At 49.8% G+C, this 7269-nt stretch overlaps 1 pseudogene; it reads left to right on the plus strand.

Moving 5' to 3' along the window:
* The first annotated feature begins 4297 nt into the window (after nt 1–4297).
* Nucleotides 4298–5158, plus strand: LOC101126160 (large ribosomal subunit protein eL8-like; annotated as a pseudogene).
* Nucleotides 5159–7269: the final 2111 nt, after the last annotated feature.

Below are 7269 nucleotides of genomic sequence, written 5' to 3' on the forward strand. Positions count from 1 at the left end.
TCCCCAGAACCTGCGGCTCTGCAATGCACCAGGAAACAAGCCGCCAATCCTCTATGCCTCAGTTTCTCCATCTACAAATGCAATCAAATATGGGGCTATTTCCAGCAACAGGACCAGGGTTGTGTGGGGCTGTCGCATGATGGGCTGGCCGCAGGTCACAGGGTGGTGATGTGCGGATCAGAGTTGAAGGGTTCAGGACATGCAAGATAGGGACTCCTGCTGGCTTCTGTCGGAACAGCCCTGGGCCCCAACGCGCCTCTGCACTGTGCGCCATGTGATCTGGTAGAAGCCCCCCACCTTTCCACAGGGCACGGCTTTTCTCTTCCAGGAAACACCCCTGGCTTTGTCCGCCTCTTCCTACCTCAGGTGGCAAGTAGGGGACAATCCCCAGTGAAGGAAGGCACAGTGGGACTGATGGCTCAACCTGTGGTCAGCTGCTGCTGCAATCGCGGCTTCACTCCCTGCCCACAGGGGCACGGTGGGCAAACTGACTCCTCTGCATTTCAGTAACCTCGGCTGTGAAATAGGAGGCCTCTCAAAAGTGACTGCAAGGACTACGTGAAATGATATAAATGTGTGTATCTATGTATATAGTTAATATTTCCTCTTTAATATATTTTATACAGCATGTATTTTATAAATCTATAAAGGGAACGGGATGGAGGGAAGTGGGCTTAGCAAGCCTCGATTGGTTATTTTTGCTGGGGGAGAGGGGATGTGAGAATTAAAATTTTGGAAACTGAGTCGGCTGCAAGCCAGGTGCTTCCTGGGGGCCTGCGGGACAGGAAGAGGATACTGCCCAGCCGTTCCCAGGAGGACAGGAAGAGGGGAGGGGAGGGAATCCTCATTTTTGCTCCTTTGGTAAAAAGGCAGAAAGCTTCACATCTCCTGTCCATATCAGCAGGTCTTGGGGCTGAACATGCTGCAGAAGGTACTTCGGATCAGCCAGCAAGAGCACAGGGATCATTACTGATGTCTGTGGTGGGTGCCAGAGGGGCCCATATGTTTACCCTAAATTTACCATCATTCCTACACCTGGTTACTGATTCCTGTTCTAAATGCTGTTCTCATCTGACATTTCATCCTCTCCACCATCACTTTGCTAAAATGTAACTCTTTGTGTTGGTCTCTGCACTGGCCCTTTCTTCCTAATTCTGTTCCACTGCTGTTCTTTGCCTTTCTGATTTCTCGGTGATTCTGTTCCACTGCTGTTCTTTGCCTTTCTGATTTCTCGGTGATTCTGTTCCACCGCTGTTCTCAGCCTTTCTGATTTCTCAGTGATTCTGTTCCACCGCTGTTCTCGGCCTTTCTGATTTCTCGGTGATTCTGTTCCGCCGCTGTTCTCAGCCTTTCTGATTTCTCGGTGATTCTGTTCCACCGCTGTTCTCAGCCTTTCTGATTTCTCAGTGATTCTGTTCCACCGCTGTTCTCGGCCTTTCTGATTTCTCGGTGATTCTGTTTCACCGCTGTTCTCAGCCTTTCTGATTTCTCGGTGATTCTGTTCCACCACTGTTCTCGGCCTTTCTGATTTCTCGGTGATTCTGTTCCGCTGCTGTTCTCAGCCTTTCTGATTTCTCAGTGATTCTGTTCCACCGCTGTTCTCAGCCTTTCTGATTTCTCGGTGATTCTGTTCCACCACTGTTCTCGGCCTTTCTGATTTCTTGGTGATTTTGTTCCGCTGCTCTTCTCAGCCTTTCTGATTTCTCGGTGATTCTGTTCCGCCGCTGTTCTCAGCCTTTCTGATTTCTCAGTGATTCTGTTCCGCTGCTTTTCTCAGCCTTTCTGATTTCTCGGTGATTCTGTTCCACCACTGTTCTCAGCCTTTCTGATTTGCTGTCTTGTGTCTCCATCCATTTCCTTCTCTATATGGGTATCTGGGGTGAGGTATGTCGGGGTCACTGGCTGAGAGCTGGGCCGGGGGCAAAAATGCCCAGAGGACACTTCCTCTGAGTGCAGGGGGCAGCTTCTGCCAGAGCTGAGGAGCTGCAGTGGGTTGGGAGGACAGGCGCCAGTCTTGCCCATCTGGCTGGTTGAGAAAGAAGTAATGAAAGAGGCAGGCACAGCTTTGGGGGCAGAGAGACTGGGGCCCAAGATTTGGCTTTACCCTGGCCTAGGTCTGGGACCCTGGCCCTAAGTTCCTTAGGCCTTCTGAGCGAAGCCTTTTCCTTTTGCCACAGTCACGGAATCCTTCTCCAAAGGCTGAGCAGGCCGTGCCTGGGATGTGTGGCCCTGTCAGCAATAAGAATGGCAGAGGCAGCTGGGCACTAGCTTGGGGAGGTTACCTTTACTGGCTTAGCTCTGCCAGAACTGGCTGTGGGACCAGGCGGGGGAAAGTCACTTCCTCCTTTGGGACCTCAGTCTTTTCACTGGCAAAACTGGGGAGAGGATTTTTCCTCCTTACAGAGTTGGGAGTGTGTGCCGGGGGCCGGCCCCCGGGGCAACCTGGGTGCTGATCCAATCTGTGCAGCCAGACTCAAGAACAGACACATTTGCCTGTGTAAGTGGAACACCAAGCCTTTGCCCTGCGCATTCTAGAAATTGCTTTTAGGAGTAGACGAATGTTATACAAGGTTTTTATCCTATTGTTCCAAAAATGATTTAATACTAAAAAAAAAAAAAAATTAAAAAAAAATCACCTGTGCCCAGTGACAAGCCTGAGAAAAGAGCCCGTGGAAATCCCAGCGGTGCTTTAGTTAAGGGGGCGTGACGATTCTTCTGCTGCTGTCTTCTGGCCAGCCCACACTGCTGGCTTTTGGAGTCCCACTGCACCTTCGCCTGCCTGCGGTCATCCTGCAGCATGGAGGGAACCCTTTGCAAACATCAGTTTCAACAAACTGCAGAACTAGACTTGTCAAACACTTTGAATGAAGAGCAGGTTTCCGAGGTGCTTCTTCCCGCACCCATCACTGCTCTTCTCTGTTATCTTACTGAAAAATAATTAGGAACTATTTACATCACTCAGACGTGACTTCACATAGAAACCTTACGTGAAAAAACCCTGTGAATGTCAGTACAGACTCCGGGAATGCCGGCACCTGTGTCACAGCCCTGCCGGTCAGCTGAGGGTGCAGAGCCATGGTAAGAACATGCCAGGGGCCAGCAGCCAGGTGTGTCCCATCTGTTTTCCTGAGCAGTGTGGTGGGATTGCAGGGAGGAGCTGAGAAAGGTGGGAGAGGAAAAGAGCCAGGGGTTGAGGCTTCATCCTGAAGCTGAGAATGCTTTTCCAGAAGTTAGAACTGGGCTCTCCTATGGATTTCCTCCTTTTTAGTATTAATAGAAACAAGATGTGAATTGGGAGAGACACACTCTTTCATACCTTCTCAACTCACACTTGGGGAGCGCTGGGTTCACTGGCCGTTATTTTTAAATGGCTGATGCTTAAAGGTGCTTTATCTGTTGTACCTGGCAGCATCAGAAAGGCTGACATGGGGCTGGCCGCAGTGGTTTATGCCTGTAATCCCCGCACTTTGGGAGGCTGAGGCAGGTGTATCACTTGAGGTCAGGAGTTCGAGACCAGCCTGGCTAACATGGTGAAACCTCGTCTCTAATAAAAATACAAAAATTAGCCAGGCATGGTGGCATGCACCTGTAATCCCAACTACTCGGGAGGCTGAGGCAGGAGAATCACTTGAACCCGGGAGGCGGAGGTTGCAGTGAGCAGAGATTGTGCCACTGCACTCCAGCTTGAGTGACAGAGCGAGACTCCATCTCGGAAACCAAAAAGAGGCTGACATGGAATAACTATATAACCTGGCCTGGTTAATTCTGCGGCTTGGAGAAGTCTTCTTCAGATAATTCATCTTGGTGGGTTCATTTGGTTTCTGCACCAGTCAAAATCTGACTTTCTAAGGGGGACAAAGGAATAGATTCCTCTTGAAATTCAAGGTCTTGCTTATGAAGCCCTTTCCTATCCCAACATTATAAAGCCTTCTCTCCTACTTCTCTCCAAAGCAATGGTGTGGTCTCCACTCACTGCAACCTCCCCCTCCCGGGTTCAAGCGATTCTCCTGCCTCAGCCTCCGAGTAGCTGGGATTACAGGTGCCCGCCACCATGCCTGGCTAATTTTTGTATTTTTAGTAGAGATGGGTTTCACCATGTTGGCCAGGCTGGTCCCGAACTCCTGACCTCGTGATCCGCCTGCCTTGGCCTCCCAAAGTGCTGAGATTACAGGCATGAGCCACTGTGCCCGGCTGCCTCTTATATTTTCTGTTTGAATACTGAATTAGCCTGGGATTTATTTTTATGTGTGGCACAATTTAGAAATCCAAGTTGCACTCTCTCCTCCCACTGCCCAAGATGCTGAAAGGAAAGAAGGCTAAGGGGAAGAAGGTGGCTCCAGCCCCTGCTGTCGTGAAGAAGCAGGAGGCCAAGAAAGTGGTGAATCCCATTTGAGAAAAGGCCTAAGGACTTTGGTATTGGACAGGACATCCAGCCCAAAAGGGACCTCACCTGCTTTGTGAAATGGCCCCGTTATATCAGGTTGCAGTGGCAGAGAGCCATCCTCTATAAGCAGCTGAAAGTGCCTCCTGCGATTAACCAGTTCACCCAGGCCCTGGGCCACCAAATAGCTCCTCAGCTGCTTAGGCTGGCCCACAAGTACAGACCAGAGACAAAGCAAGAGAAGAAGCAGAGGCTGTTGGCCCGGGCCGAGAAGAAAGCTACCAGCAAAGGGGACGTCCCCACTAAGAGACCACCTGTCCTTTGAGCAGGAGTTAACACTGTCACCACCTCGGTGGAGAACAAGAAAGCTCAGCTGGTGGTGATTGCACACGACGTGGAGCCCATCGAGCCAGGTGTCTTCCTGCCTGCCTTGTGTCATAAAATGGGAGTCCCTTACTGCATTATCAAGGGGAAGGCAAGACTGGACCGTCTAGTCCACAGGGAGATCTGCATGACTGTCGCCTTCACACAGGTGAACTCGGAAGACAAAGGTGCTTTGGCTAAGCTGGTAGCAGCTATCAGGACCGATTATAACGACTGATATGATGAGATCCGCTGTCACCGGGGCGTCAACGTCCTGGGTCCCAAGTCTGTGGCTCGCATTGCCAAACTCAAAAAGGCAAAGGCTAAAGAACTTGCCACTAAACTGGGTTAAATGTACACTGTTGAGTTTTCCGTACATAAAAATAATTAAAATAATACAAATTTTCCTTCAAAAAAAAATCCAAGTTGCTTTTTTCATCCTTCAAAACAACAGCCAGTAGCTCTGAGTCTGTCTCTGAAGAGGCAAATCCTTCCCCCATTTGAAATCACTGTCATGTCCCAGGTTCCCAGCTGCATGGAGACCCTGTCTTCCGCTCTCCTGATCTGCAGACACTCAGCTGTGTGCAGGCGGGAAGCTCCATCATCAGACCTGCATCCAGAGGCCAATCCCTTTTCCTTGCCTGGGACTGTTCTTGAGTATTTCCTGTCCACCTTGTCGATTTCCATGAGCAATGCCTGGTGAGATTTTGCTGTTCGGTATAGAATGCCTTCACGTAGGGAGAAGTAGCATCTTCCCAGTACCAAACCCTTCCCTCTGGAACACAACGTGTTTCTTGATTCAGATCTTTCCTTTCTCTCAGGAAAGTGTGACCATTTTATCCATATGAGACCATTTTAACCATATGAGTTTTTGTTGTTATTGCCTTAAACGTCTGCTAGTGAGTCGTGGAACTGCGTGTGACTTGCTCTGGCCCTCCACACCTTTTCACTGTGAAGTCACATCTTTCTTTAGCTGGTGCAAAGTTTTTCTGTTGACTGTTTCCATTTCATGCTTTTTCCACCCCTATCCCATTTTGCACGGCTGTGGGGAAGAATCACGTGGCTCCATCTCTGCACTCTGTGTCTGTGTCATTGTGCCTTCAGCCCACTACTAAGTCTCTGTATTTTGTGATTTCAACTTTTTTTTTTTTTTTTTTTTTTTTCTGAGTCTCACTCTATCGCCCAGGCTGGAGTGCAGTGGTGTGATCTTGGCTCACTGCAACCTCTGCCTCCCGGGTTCAAGCAATTCTTGGGCCTCAGCCTCCCGAGTAGCTGGGATTACAGGCATGCGCCAACATGCCTGGCTAATTTTTGTATTTTTAGTAGAGACAGGGTTCCACCATGTTGGCCAGTCTGGTCTCGAACTCCTGACCTGAAGTGATCCATCCACCTCAGCCTCCCAAAGTGCTGGGATTACAGGTGTGAGTCACCACGCCTGGCCTGTGATTTCAATTTCTAAGGAGTTTTTTCTTACCAGTCTATTCCCTTTTTAATGGAAACGATGGCCTCCGAGTCCCTTTGTGACTCCTGTATGAACATGTCCACCACGGCTAGCACGTGTCTCAAGATGCTGATGTTCGGCAGCTCCTTGTTGCCTGCTCGTATCTGTAGACGAGGCCCAGACTCCTGCCACAGGTGTGTGGAGAAGCCCTGGCTCAGATGCTGCCTCCGCAGCCCAGGGACGTCCTCCTGTCGTGTTTCTGAATTCCAGTGCGGTCTTGCCTTCCACACGGCTTGGAAGTGCGGGCTTGGCTGTGGCTTGCCACCGCCTGGTCTCCAGCACTCTCGTCTTACTGCTCACAGATTTTCTTTCTCCCTACACATCACGTCTTCTAATACAAATGTTGATGTTGTGAGTATGCATTTGTATTTTTAAAAACATCACCACCCCTCCTGCTGAGCTTTTTATTCCTGCTGTCTGCAGGCTCTGTTGAGGATCCTCACCCACCTCACAGGACTTCTATTTTTAGAGCTCATGTTTTCCTGTGTATTTTAAGATCAGAGCAGACACGAGCAAAAAATGACACATTTTCCTTTTTAAAAAACCTTTTTTTAAATAAAGTTTCGAGGACACTTCATCAACACAACTTTTTTTCATGGAAAACCGTCTCACATGTCTCAGGAGTAAGGAGCGGATGATGCCTGAGATTTTCTCGATTCCTGCAGTGAAGCTTTTTCACGATGTAGTTCCTTCACTTTGAGTCTCTCAAAGGCCCCATGTTGATCTGTTTTCTATTTATTCAATTGTATCGATTTCATATTTGCCCAGGAACAAGGCCCACGGGTGCTTCCTAGGTCTCGCGTTCCGACTTGGGTGTGGTGCAGGCTTTCAGAGCTCAACTCGGAGGGGCCGGTTTCCAGTTCAGTGACCGGCCATCTGAGGGCTGGGGAGGGGTGTGGTCAGGCTCACCCAGATGGGGAACTCGGGTCACACACGCCTCCACCTGTTTGGGTGAAGCCAGTGAGCTGGGGCCAGATGACACCTGACCTCCCTCCTGGAGCAGGAACGGAGGTTCCTTCCTGCG

The sequence above is a fragment of the Gorilla gorilla genome, chromosome 18 (assembly GCF_029281585.2).
Source record: "Gorilla gorilla gorilla isolate KB3781 chromosome 18, NHGRI_mGorGor1-v2.1_pri, whole genome shotgun sequence".
Taxonomy (NCBI): Eukaryota; Metazoa; Chordata; class Mammalia; order Primates; family Hominidae; genus Gorilla; species Gorilla gorilla.